A 14012-nucleotide genomic window follows, 5' to 3' on the forward strand; every position below is an offset into this window, starting at 1 on the left:
TACTTTGATCCGTTTTGTGTTTAAAACATAGGATCATTTTTGCTTCTTAAGTTCACCTCTGGTATTCTAAGCATAGAATAAATATCATTTAGTAAAAATACTATTTAATTAAATCAGGATCTCAAAATTCTATCAAATAAAGGATCTTACGTTCGGATAAATCATATTTTTTAGTGACCTTCCATCGATGGGATCCCAGCTTCCTTCATCCTGGGAAAGTAAAAACAATTATCAGAAACAAAAATATCTTAAAATCAGCAATTTACACCCAAATTCAACATACTCCTGTACAACCTTTTCATCGATTTTTTTTTTTTGATTCTCTGAAGAATTCTTCTATTTCTTCAGTTCTTACATCAGTTCTGATAGTACATGCAAAAAAACATGTTAACAAATAAAATTTTGATGATAAAGGATAAGATAGCTTTATAACGTATCTTATACATCATAGGATTTAATTTTTTCTTAAGAAGACGAATCCTCAACAATGTGCTTTCTTTTTTTGGATTGCGTCCTGAAAATAAAAAAAAGCATGAATCAGACAAACACAACAAAACTAATAATAAAATACTCCTGAAAGCAATGCTTACTTTTTGGATGGAGTCTGAATTTTTTCATTGATTTTTGTTTTATTATTGGTGACGATTCTTCACTTCTAAAATTAAATGAAAAACACTTTATTAATACATCAAATTTTGATAATAAACAAAAAAGAAAGTAATGCAATGACAATTTCAAAATCTTACTCATCATCGAATTCACTTTCACTTTCTGAAGAGAAATTCTCACCAATCTGTTTCATTTTTTTGGATACCATTCTGGAGAGCAAACAATAATTAGCAAAATATATCCTAAAAATGACAAAATACACCCAAAAATATTACTTACTTTTTAGCTGTTCTGGTGGGTTGTTTCCTTATTTTTGTTGGTTTCTCTTAGTCTTATTCAGACTCAGACTCAGAAGAAAAAAATAAATTTACTCTCTGATGAACTTTCCTTCTTCTTTTTTATCTTTTTCTTTTTTCTTTCTTTTATTTCTCTTTCATTTTCTTCAATTTCTTTTTCACTTCCGCCCTCTTGACAATGCCCTGAAATAGTTGAAACGTTAGTTTACACCATCTACATAAATAAAATACACCCAAATTAGAAAAATATTATGTTCAGTTACCATATGACCATCAATTTCTACTTTGATCCTCGCAACCATTAGCTCCCTATTCCAATGGCTAACCCAGGGCAGTCCAGGGATTGCTTCTCCTTTCTTGTCTGTGTGTTTTGTTAGATAAAGATATACTATCATCAAGGCATAGAGGCAGACATCAAACAATTTTTTCTTTTTCAAACGGTAATTGGCTATGCATGGCTGTCTCAGTTGCACTCTGTTATGTTGTCCAGTTGAAAAATTGGAGCTAGGTAGACAGGAGATACTTTGTTTATGGTAGTTGGCAAGAAGAATGCCATTTGAATATAGAAGATGAAAATTCTCTTGAACATTAGGCGATCTTGATCATTGTCAACACCGATATCCATCATCTGATCGGTTAGATTCTTTAATATTTTTTTCCTATAATCTTCTAAAAATCTCTTTGTTCTCCTCTGAAAGTTCTTTAAAACTCACTTTTTTGGGAAATATGTCTCCTATAAAAAAGAAAACTAATTACACTCCAAAATACACCCAAATACCAGCCATGTACACCTAAATTTATTCTTGATTACATGAGATCAGAATAATATATATTAGAAAGAATAGATTATAGAGAATGCAAGTATAGAGGTTTTCTGTAATCAGTTACATGATGCATTGAGGCTAAGGGAAGCTCCTATTTTTTGGGTTTAACTTTTAACAAACCATGTCTTGTGTCTAATTTATTTTTGTCCAAATTAAAGGAATTAGCCAATTCCTTCAACAGTTTGTGTGACACATTCATCGGCGGGATGTGCATCAGACCACCAAATCCTAGTTCCTGAATAGTGACCTTCTTTACCTCGCTCATTTTTTCAAACTTTTCATTCAATAGTCGCGTGGAGCATCTCAAATCCTTTGTTTGCTGTAAACAAAGCAAAATGAGAGTCTTTTAAATAAGCTATATTTATACTAGAAAAAATTAACTTGGTCTAAGATATATATACATATGCTTACATTGTATTTTTTTTTCAACCTTAGCTCTTGGTTGTCATTTTTACTGTAAAGAATAAAAAATATTGTTAATAGATAAAAATACCAGCCACATACACTCAAATACCAGCAACATATACCAAAATAACTGCTAGATACACCTAAATACCAGCTACATACACCAAAATCCAGTCACATACACATTTATTATTTTTTCGATTACACGACATTATATGAGTTCAAAAGAATATTCAAGTAAACCAAACATGCATACAATGACATTACAAGCTCAAGCACAAGTACAACAGTACCAGTTACATTTGAATACTCTTGATATATATGCCAGACACATACACTTGTATTTTTTTTTTGGATTATATGACATTATATGAGTTCAAAATGATATTTAAGTTCAAAATGTCACTAGAAGCACCAGTCACATTCGAATTTGATTGATATATACCAAAAAATTGACCATATACACCCAAATATGAATTCACTTGAAATACAATACAAAGTTTATATGTATACAAACTCACTTCCAAACATGCAAACATGCACAAAAACAGATAAAAAATGCGTTAAACCATTCACTAAAAGTACGTAAAATAGTATAACTGACTTGAACAGTTTCACCAGAACCGTAATATCTACTTTAAACTAAGAATATATAATGAATCTACTTAATAAAAGAGAAATACGCGATATAATGCTTCGCCTTCGAAATCAGAAAGAGAAATCTAAAAAACCTATAACATTAGTGAAACAGTACCTTAAATAATGTTTCTTCTTTCTTTTTAGTGGTTTTTTATGGAGATTTTGATATTTGCTTGTTGATTTCGTCGACCGTTGGCGAGGAGTTTGAAAGTTTCTTCAGAGTTTTTGAATGTGCCTTGAATCTCGGCGGTTGTGGTTTTGATCGAGGAAGAAGAAGAAGAGTCGTTCATAATGGTAAGTAGCGCGCTTTGGGAACGGTTGAGTAATGCGCGTGTTTGACATGCTTGAGTTGGGTGAGAGTAGTTTTTGTTAGATTTAACCCAACTTATAAAATTGTAAATCAAAAAAGACTTGTATGTGTAGCGTAACTGTAATATTTATCTAAAAAGATATATATAGATGGGTCTTGTGTGTGTCGGTTCAGTTTTGATCTTTGTTTATATACTTCTTGGTGGCTTGAGACTCTGGGTATTTTTTTTAGTTATGATTTCTTCTACTGGGATATTGCCAGAGTATCATCATGAGATTCCAATTTTTATTTTGGTTCCTGCTATATCATAAGTGCCGCTAATTCCCCCTCTTTTTTATATCAGGTTCAGAGGTGTGGTTGAAGTCCATCTTGGGGGTCGGTTTTGGTGCATTGTTAGGAACATTTAAGTAGGCTGACGTGTGATGTCTTAATTTCTGTTTGTATTTAGTAAAATTATCCTCTCGGGGTCTACATGTGAACCCTCCTCCTTCTGCATATGATGGAGTTCCCTGAACATGAGCACGAGGCTTAATTATACAATACATAATGGTTAATCATTTGATCTCTATATTCTTTGAAGAAAAAGAAGGTTCGGATCAAGTATGAGCAGGAGCATGATAAATTGCGTTCTATGTTGACTTTTTAAAGAAACACACTAGGCCAAGGTCCTTGCAGAATGATGAGCATAAACCCCGGTGGCACATGGGGGCCATGGGCCAACACGTCAGGATCATGTGTTTTCCAATCCAAATCTTAGTATACTACAACTTTGGCAGATGTAATCATTAGTGAATTAATGTGTCTTTGACGAGATCACCCCCCTTGTGGTGGGCTTACGCGTATTTGAATTCATTATGAGATGGCAATGCTAAGCTTGTTTAGGACATGAGGGGTGTTTACAGCTTGCAAAAAGTAGAGCAAGCCTTTGGTAGTTACCAGTTACACAATTTAGCATTTACTTTTAGTCACTAAGCCGAAACTCTCATCAACATGAGCCATCAAAAGTTACTCATCATTATTTATTTAGTTGATAATTGATGTGGATCATTCTCCGCTTCCTAATCATGCATTACCGAATCTTTTCACACGGACTTTGTTAGCAAAGGATTCGATAATCCAACAACGTTGGACTATTAAATCATCTATAAATTAGTTTTTATATATTATTTTATTATAAAATTTGTGACAGAAAATTGCTCAACAAAAAAGAATACTTTTAAGATTTAACAATGATATGAAATGAGAGTACAAAATATCTTTAATAATAAAGATGATGATCGTGATATTGATGAAGATGAGTGTTTGTTCATTATAACTATGAATTTATGATGATGTTTCATTAGTTAGTAGTCATATTTTTTTTTCATCATAATTTTAGGGTTCTTAGCCCAAGTAGTTAGATTTAAAATAGCATTTTGGTATTTATTTTCATTTTAGATTCTACTTTATAATATTTATGTAAATTGGAGTGAATGTTGATAAAATGGGAGAAAATAAAGAGAGAAGTTTTTTTTTTTTTTAGAGATAGAAGAGAGGTTTGTAAAAATAAAGGAGTTATGTTTAAAAAAGATTTAATTACTCTATTGGTCTCTATAGTTTTGTAAAATTTTTAATTAAGTCTTTATACTTTTTTTTTTTAATTGGATCCCTACACCAATTTTTTTTTTTAATTAAGTCCCTCTTGGTAGTAATTGACTTAATTATATAGGAACTCAACTAAAAAAATTGGTGCATGGACTCAAATAAAAGGAAAAAACGTGTAGGAACTCAATTAAAAAAAATTGGTGCAAAGACTCAATTAAAAGAAAAAAAATATAGGGACCTAATTAAAAATTTCGCGAAACTATAGGTGTAATATATAGTGCAGTAATCAATTTAGTCGATTGTATTACACTCTTGATCAATTGAATAAGAAAAAATTTATATTTCCCTGCAAAATTTGATTGTTATATTTCCAATTTATTGAATACAAAAAAATCCATATTCTAAGCGCAATTCAATCGATTATTTTACCCCCAGTCGATTGAATAAAAAAAATTCATATTCTAATGCGCAATTCAATCAATTGTGTTATACTTCCAATCGATTTTTTTGACACTATTCATTTCTTACCAATCGATTGGTATCAAATAAATCAATTGAATTAACAACAAACACGATTCTCCTAATTTTTACGGATGTAACGGATTAAGAAAAAAAATTCGTTGATTTACATTGTCAAAACATTTTATGGAGGTTATAATTGATGGAAGATCTATTTCATTATTTTTTCTAATCGTTAATAAACATAAATGATGAATAATAAAATAATAATTTATAAAATAAAAGATAGCTTTTATAATTAAATAATATTGAATGATTAATTTATAATTAAAATTAAATAAAGACTATTTGATAATTATTAAAAATTTTAAAAAATATGTTTTATTATTGAGATAATTTAATAGTCTAAATGTTACGAGATTGTCAAATTTTTTGCTGATTTTGTTTCATAATGAGAGTTACAATCATCTCTGTAATTCCTATTAGTTTGAGAAACTCTTGGGTTAGCAATATTTAGTATTTTTTGTTATTATTTTGATTAGAAAATTGTATTAATTTATGTATATAAATTTTAATAAATAAAAATATAAATTATATATTTTTTGTATATAAAATTTTTATAAGTATAAGTATAAATTATTATTGATTAAATATTGACAAAATATAATAACACTGATGATGATATAATATTGCTCTTATTAGTTTTCTATATATATGTTGTCACACATCAGCAACCTTTTTTTTTTATTCGGTGTAATTAAGATTTTTTTTAATGAACAAAAAATATAAACATTTTAGGTTGTAAAATAATTTTTAATTACTTTAAAAAATGCTAGAAATACAATATTTTTATTAAAATATAAAGCAAATGCAAAAAAATTAATCACTTAATATTTTTCTTAAAGCAAACGTGGCTCACTTATAAAATTATTTCTTTTGTCGTATAATTAAATTATGTGTTTATAAAACTTTGAAATAATAATATGTTTAAGCCTAGTAATGTCATTGATATCTGATTAAATATTTATTAAATAATTGTACATTGTCAACACATTAGTAACCATTGAATTTAAAGAATTAAAATATTATTAAAATTATAATTAAATATTATTGGGTTAAAAGTTAATTATTTATGCGATTTGTTTTGTTTAGTGCGCAGAAAATAATTTACTCACACCAGGCCTAAAAAATATGAACACAAGCTCAAAAATGGTTCAACTTAAATAAAGTACTCATAATATTTCTCTTAATCCAAAGTTTGAGTGGCTGAACTATAAGAAAGAAAAAAAAGGAAGTAAATAGTCCATATCTAAACACAAGTCCAAACAGTAATCCACATCCAAATCCATTCATTCACTTAGATGGTAACTAAGTGATTTAAGTTCCATTTCATTTAAACAAATCACTTCACACCACCAAAACCAAATTCTCCCTTCTTTCTCTTTTGACCCCACGTGATTTCTCAGAAGAAAAAAAAAAAGAAAACGCTCAATGCTAGGGCAAAATCAAGAGACCAAAAGTGGGTTACCAATTCAATCAAAGAAGAAGGGAGTCAAAGAGGTTAGGGATAAAAGCAAACATCACTTTTGAAACATCATCAAAGATGTATTTCTGGATTTGTGCTTCATTGAAGCTCGACAAAGAAATCATCTCTTTGCATGTATAGAAGTAGAAAGTTAAAAATATTAAAGATAATGAAGTTCTGCTATGAATCAATGCTCAAGAATTTGACTTGGAGTCAAAGCAAGAATGAAGAGTTCAGAATCTACAAGCAAAATGAAAAAGGTTGAAAGAGAAGATTGAAGGTATAGTTGCATGTTTGATTCAATCACTGCTTCTACCATCTCTCTCTCCTCTATCATGCCGCTGCAGCTTTTGATTTTCGGGAGAAGAAGACCAACAAAGTGCTGAAGCAAGTTTCAAGCCCTTGAAGCTTCACTTCTCTATTAAAGGAGTGAACGCCCAAGCATTGGAGTAAGGAGTGAAAGCTCAATGTTTGAATTCTCATAGCTCACTGAGCTGTTTATTCTTCTCCTACATAGTTTTTATTGAGTATCTCATTTTCTCAGTTTAGTCTTTATTTGTTTTTAATGGTAAAAGGCAAAACAGTGAGGTTTGTAAGAAAAAACTATTGAGTGGAAAAAGACAGAGAGTTAGACTTGGAGAAAAAGTCTAAGTTTATTTCAGAAATTCTTTGTAAGTTTTTCTGTTTTGTGGTCATAATCTTGAGGAGATTTTCTTGCAAGTTAGATTATCACTTTACTATTGAAAAGTTAGGGTGAGTTCCTAATCAAGTCTGGTTTGGGTTAGAAACTGGATTTGTCCCAAATAAGATTGGTTAGAATTCTAGGGAGAATTGGTAAATATAATTCTGTTGAAACATAGTGAAATTCTGTCATTGTTGTGATGGAGACTGGATGTAGGCTACATTGCATTGAGTAGTTGAACTAGGATACATCTGTATGTCATTTTCTTTTCTCTTCTCTGTTTCTAGTTCTATATTATAGGAGACAAAATAAAATTTTATGCTGATTCTACTATTCAGCAACACTTCACTTTAACACATCTTGTACGTAACTCTATTTTAGCTCCTACTGTGTCAAGAGACAAATCTAAACTGTCTCCTATTTTCGACTCAAAGTATCTCAACAGAACTCAAGGCAAAATTAAAAGGAGACAAAGATTCAACCCCCTTCTCTTAGCCATTGATAACCATCAATTGCTATCAGAGTTTGGTCTCACAGAGATCAAGCTTCATAACTTGGAAGAAAGATCCAGATGACAAGCAACATGGGGTCCAACACAGTGGCATATACACTGACAGAAGGGCAATCCAACAACAGACCTCCATTCTTTAATGGAAAAAATTACAACTACTGGAAAGAAAGAATGAAGATCTTTGTTTAGTCCGTAAATTACAACCTCTGAAAGGTAATCGTGAATGGTCCTCAAATTCCTACCAAAACTAGCACTGATGGTGTTGTTACTCCCAAAAATGAAGCATAGTAGAATGAAGATAACAAGAAAAAGGTGAAACTCAATGTCAAGGCTGTCAATATATTGAACTGTGCAATCAACTTCAAGAAATACCGGAAGATTTTAAGATGCAAAACAACAAAAAAAATCTAGGATAAGCTCCAAGTTACACATGAGAGCACCACACAAGTAAAAGAAACAAGGATTGACATGTTGAGCAAAGAGTATGAAATATTTTCTATGAAGGAAGGAGAATCAATTGATGATATGTTTCAGAGGTTTTCTATCATTATTAATAGCTTGGATGCTATGGGAATTACTCATTCCAAACAAGTGTTGGTGAGGAAAGTCTTGAGAAGTCTGACTAAAGAGTAGGAAACTATGGCTACTATTATCTCTGAAAGTATTAACATGAGTCAAATGACCTATGATGAGCTGAGAGAAAAGTTACAAGCTTATGAAATTACTCAAATAAAAAATGACACAAAAAAGGGAGTGGCTCTTAAATCTTATACTGAATTATTGGATGATGAATCCAGTGACTGTTTGTCAGATGACGAGTTTATGTTTTTTGCTAGAAAACTTAGAAGGATGATGAGACTAAAAGGAAGAAGCAAAGGAGGTAGCTTAAAAGAACTGAAGAAGGACTTAAGCAAGGTCATTTGCCACAACTGCGGAGAAGTTGGACACCACAAATATGACTGTGCAAAGCTGAGAAAAGAAGATAAGTATCGGAAGGATAAGAAAAAGGGACTTATGGCTTACAGGAAAGATCTAGAAAATGATACTAAAGAAGATGAAGATTCAGACAACAATTCTCAAGCTCGCTTAATGGCTAACCATAGTCACCAAAATGAGTTTTGCCTAGCATCCAAAAAGAAGAATGACATGTGGTATTTGGATAGTGGATGCTCTAAGCACATGACCGAAAAGTCCACATTCTTGATCAAGCTTGATAAATACGATGGAGGCTTTGTAACCTTCGGTGACAATGGAAAAGGGAAAGATAGTGGCCATAGGTAAGGTGGATAAGAGTTTCTCTACTTTTATTAATTATGTATTTTTAGTTGATGGTTGAAACACAATCTTCTAAGCATTAGCCAACTGTGTGATTTAGGTTATTTGGTTATTTTCAAAAAATTATAATGCTTGGTTGTGTGTGAAAAATTTGGTGAAATATTGTTTGAAGCTAAAAGATGCAATAATGTGTATGGACTTATCTTAGAGGAACTAAAAAAAGCAAAATGTAGCTTATTTTACTTCCATTAAATCTGAAAATTAGTTATGGCATAAAAATTAGAACATGCTAGCATGTTTTAAATTTCTAAACTTATGAAAAAGAATTTGGTTAGAGGTCTTCCAAAAATAAAATTTGACAAAGACATCACTTATGATGCTTGTCAATTGGGTAAACAAACTAAAAAATTCTTTTATACCCAAGGATGACATCTCAACCAAAAGATAATTGGAAATGCTACATATTGATCTTTTTTATCCCACTAAGACTCAAACCTAGGTGGTAAATATTATGGTTTAGTGGTGGTTGATGACTATATTAAGTTTGGATGGGTTCTTTTCTTAGCTCATAAAAATGATGCTTTTCTTACTTTTTCAACTCTATGCAAAAAGATTCAAAATGAAAAAGATTTGAAAATAATTTTCATCATAAGTGATCATGAAAAGGAGTTTGAAAACTAAGATTTTGAATCATTTTGTGATGAATTTGGTATTTCACATAATTTTTATGTCCTAGAACACCTCAACAAAATAGGGTTGTTGAGATAAGAAATAGAAGCCTTTAAAAAATGGCTAGAGTTATGCTTTGTGAAAATAAAATTCCAAAATTTCTTTGGGCTGAAATAGTAAACACAGCTTGTTACATTTTGAACCAAACTATCATTTGAAAAGTTTTAAAGAAAACACCATATGAGCTTTGGAAAGGAATACCACTCAATCTTAAGTACTTTTGTTTTTAGATGCAAATGCTTTGTCTTAAATACTAAAGATAATTTTAGAAAATTTTATCCAAAATTTTATGAAGGTGTCTTTATTGGTTATTCAACCACTAGTATAATATATATATAGTTTACCTCAAGGAACATAGAATAATAGAAGAGTCCATACATATCATCTTTTGTGATTCTAACACCATTTTAAGTGTTATTGAGGAGAATGATGTAGGAATTGAAACTAAACTAACCTTTGAAAAGATCTATGATCAAGACAAATCAAAACATACCTTAAAAAAATACTATCCCCATTTCTACAGAATAAAATGTAGGAGACAATTCTATTTTGTCTCCTACTGAAGCAGAAATTTCTAGTAATCTCAACTATGCAGAACCAAATCATGCCCAATCTGAGCTCACTTCACCAAAGCCTAGAGAATGAAAGTTCTTAAAGAACTATCCACATAATTTTATCATTGAAGATCCATCTCATGGGGTTACAACAAGATCCTCAAGTAGAAAAGAGCCGAACTCAATAATCTTGCTCTCATATCACAAGAGGAACCCCAAAATGTCAAGAAAGTTCTTAATGATCCTTCTTGGATAAAGACAATGGAGAAAAAATTGGTTCAAATTGAGAAGAATGAGATTTGGTCACTAGTGCCTTATCCGAATGGTAAGAAAATAACAGGTACTAAATAAATCTTTAGAAATAAATTGGGTGAGAATGGTAGTGCTGTTAGAAACAAAGCTAGATTAGTAGCTCAAGGGTATGACCAAGAGGATGGCATTGACTTTGATAAGTCATTTGCTCAGGTTGCAAGAATGGAAGCAATAAGATTATTGCTTGCTATACAGCCCACAAAGGGTTTAATCTTTTTCAAATGGATATTAAATGTGCCTTTTTGAATGAGTTTATTGATAGAGAAGTATACGTATCTCAACCCCCAAATTTTAAAAATAAAGATTTCCCAAACCATGTTTTTAAACTCTCTAAAGCACTTTATGGTTTGAGACAAGTTCCAAGAGCTTGATATGAAATACTTAGCTCTTTCTTGTTGAAAAATGATTTTCAAAGGAAAACTACGGATACAACTCTTTTCATTAAAGAATCTAATGATCATTTTAAACTTGTTCAAATTTATGTAGATAATATTGTGTTTGGATCGGCAAATGAAGCCTTGTGTGATAAGTTTGGAAAATTAATGACTAGTGAGTTTGATATGAGTATGAGAGGAGAACTCACATTCTTCCTAGGACTTCAAATCAAACAAACTACTAATAAAATTTTTGTGCACTAAAGTAAATATGCCAAGGAGTTAGTAAAGAAATTTGATTTAGAAAATTCTAAACCAATAAGTACACCTATACATTCAAATTCCAAACTTGAAAAGGATGAAAAAGAAAAAGATGTGGATGAAACAAGGTATAGAGGTGTGATAGGATCTTCATGTATCTAACTTTCTCTAGGCCGGATATTATTTATAGTGTGTTTGTATGTGTTCTAGATTTCAATCTCATCCAAAAGAATCACATCTTTCTGTTGTGAAAAGGATAATTAGATACATCAATGGCACTGCTGATTTTGGTCTTTGGTATCCCAAATCTGATGAGTTTTGTGTAGTTGGTTATCATGATGTAGATTTTACAGGAGACCGTGTTGATAGAAGAAGCACATCTAGGATTTGTTACTTTCTTGGATAGTCTTTGAATGTGTGGTCAAGTAAGAAGCAAGTCACTGTTGCTCTATCCACTGCTAAGGTCGAATATATAGCAGCTTCTTTTTGTTGTTCTCAATTAATTTGGCTTAAAACACAACTTACAAATTACAAATTGCAAGTCAATACTATCCATCTGTTTTGTGATAACTTTAGTGTAATCAATATTTCTAAAAACCCTGTTTTACACTCAAGAACTAAGTATATTGAAGTGAGATTTCACTCCAAAAGAGAACATGTGCAAAATGGTACAATTAATATACAATTTGTGAAATCTGAGGATCAATTGGTTGATATTTTTACAAAACTTCTATGTGAAGATAGATTTTGTAAATTGAGAACTGCTCTAGAGATTGTTGATGCTGAGTTTGGTTATTTTTGTCTCTCAGATCGACAGGAGACAAAACTGGACAAATAATGACTCCCTCTAGGTTCTATGAAGTTCAGATAATATGTTGACGATTTTAAATTAATCTAGAACAAAACCAAATCCTTGGTGGTCCAATGTGTTTCCTTAAAATTACCACTAGATCCAAGAGAAAGATATTCTGTTTTATGAAATGTGTCTCATTGCTTGTTTTGATCACTAACAACAAAAAGAGTATTTTCTTTCATCTTTTTATTCAAGTCAAATTAGTTTCAGTTTCTTTTCAAAAGTTTTTTTTTACTTGTCATTTCAAAAATTGCTTGCATTAGTTTTAAAATTCAAAATTCTTTGAATCACGTTTTTTTCATTTATTCCCGTTTGTATTTTTCAAATGATTTCTGAGCATTTAAAGTAGTTATCGTGTGTTAACCTCTCATCTTTCCCCATTACTCCACTACTTCCACTTTCTCTTCCTTCATATCCCCTTTTAAAATGAGAAAGAAGGTTGCTACCTGCAGAGGAATTGGCACCATACGTCCACCTCACAACCCTCTACAGAAATCACAATCCCACACACACATTCACATACATTCACACTCTTCATCTCATTCCTCTCAGCCACCCCAACCAATGGCTAGAACCAAGACCACCAATCTGAGGCCATCTTCAACACTGCAGGAGGAAGGCACTTCAAGGGAAAAAGTGACGAAAGGGAAGCAACCCATGATAGATGAGGAACCACAACCTCTCCTCCTCCTCGATCTACCTCTCGTCCTCAAGGACATTCGGTCCCCTCTTCTCACCCTTCAAAAGGTAATAAAAGACCTTTCTTTAACTCTGTAAAAGAACTTGTATATCCTGATCCAGTTGCCTTCAAAAATCTCATTTTGGTAAACGCCTCACTCTCAGTATAATCTTCTATGGTTTTCTTCTAGCATGAATTTTGAGTTTCACAGAGACATTGTTTCCAAACAACCCCTGTGCTCTACTTATGTTGCTGACTAAAATCTTTGGCTGAAAAAGTAATAGATTTCATTGAAAATTTTAAATACTTGGATTGGAAAAAAACTTTTTGAAATTTGAAAGCCAGTATACTCTTATTTGGTCAAAGAGTTCTATGCTGATATGCACTATAGTGAGGCTTCTGTTCACTCATATGTCAAGGGCTGCCAAATCTATTTGAACAAAGAAACTATTGGTGAATCCCTTGATTATTTTGATGTAAGAGTAAATGCCTACATTTATGGAAAATAGAATAATAATCTTGGTGTTTCACACAAAGATGTTTTGGCCAACATATGTGAGAACATATCCCTTGTAACACCTTACCACACAGAACTTTACGCCTAGGATGTAAATCAGAAGTGGCGAGGCACTACGGCCTCTAAAAGTAAAAATACTTATATATGTGACAAGATTAATATAACTAGGGAGCCTTGAAAGAAACGGTACAATCAAAATAAAAGCAAAGGTACAATGCTCATGGTCAACGATAAGAGGGAAAGCTTATACAGAAAACCAAAAGATAGATATATATAGGATTCTAACCGGTAAATATAATCAAGCTCTATACCAAGTTATAAACCTATTTCCCCAAGTCAACCTCTAGGAGGGACAAAACATAATATATACAAGGTAAAAAATCTATATACATATGTAAACATAAATAAAATACAACTCTGAGTCCCAAAAGTTCTTCGCTTCCACAGAGTCTCCAGAATGCTCAGTGCGGTGCTGCCTAACCTGCATCTAGAAAACAACAACATGTATGGAATGAGAATCGGAGGTCCCCAGCATAGTAAAGGTGCCCGCATAGTTAATATGAAAATCTCAGAAAAGTCAAAGGCATTCCTAGAATTTTGACACTCAGATTAAT

This window comes from Arachis duranensis, chromosome 8 (assembly GCF_000817695.3).
Source record: "Arachis duranensis cultivar V14167 chromosome 8, aradu.V14167.gnm2.J7QH, whole genome shotgun sequence".
Classification (NCBI taxonomy): domain Eukaryota; kingdom Viridiplantae; phylum Streptophyta; class Magnoliopsida; order Fabales; family Fabaceae; genus Arachis; species Arachis duranensis.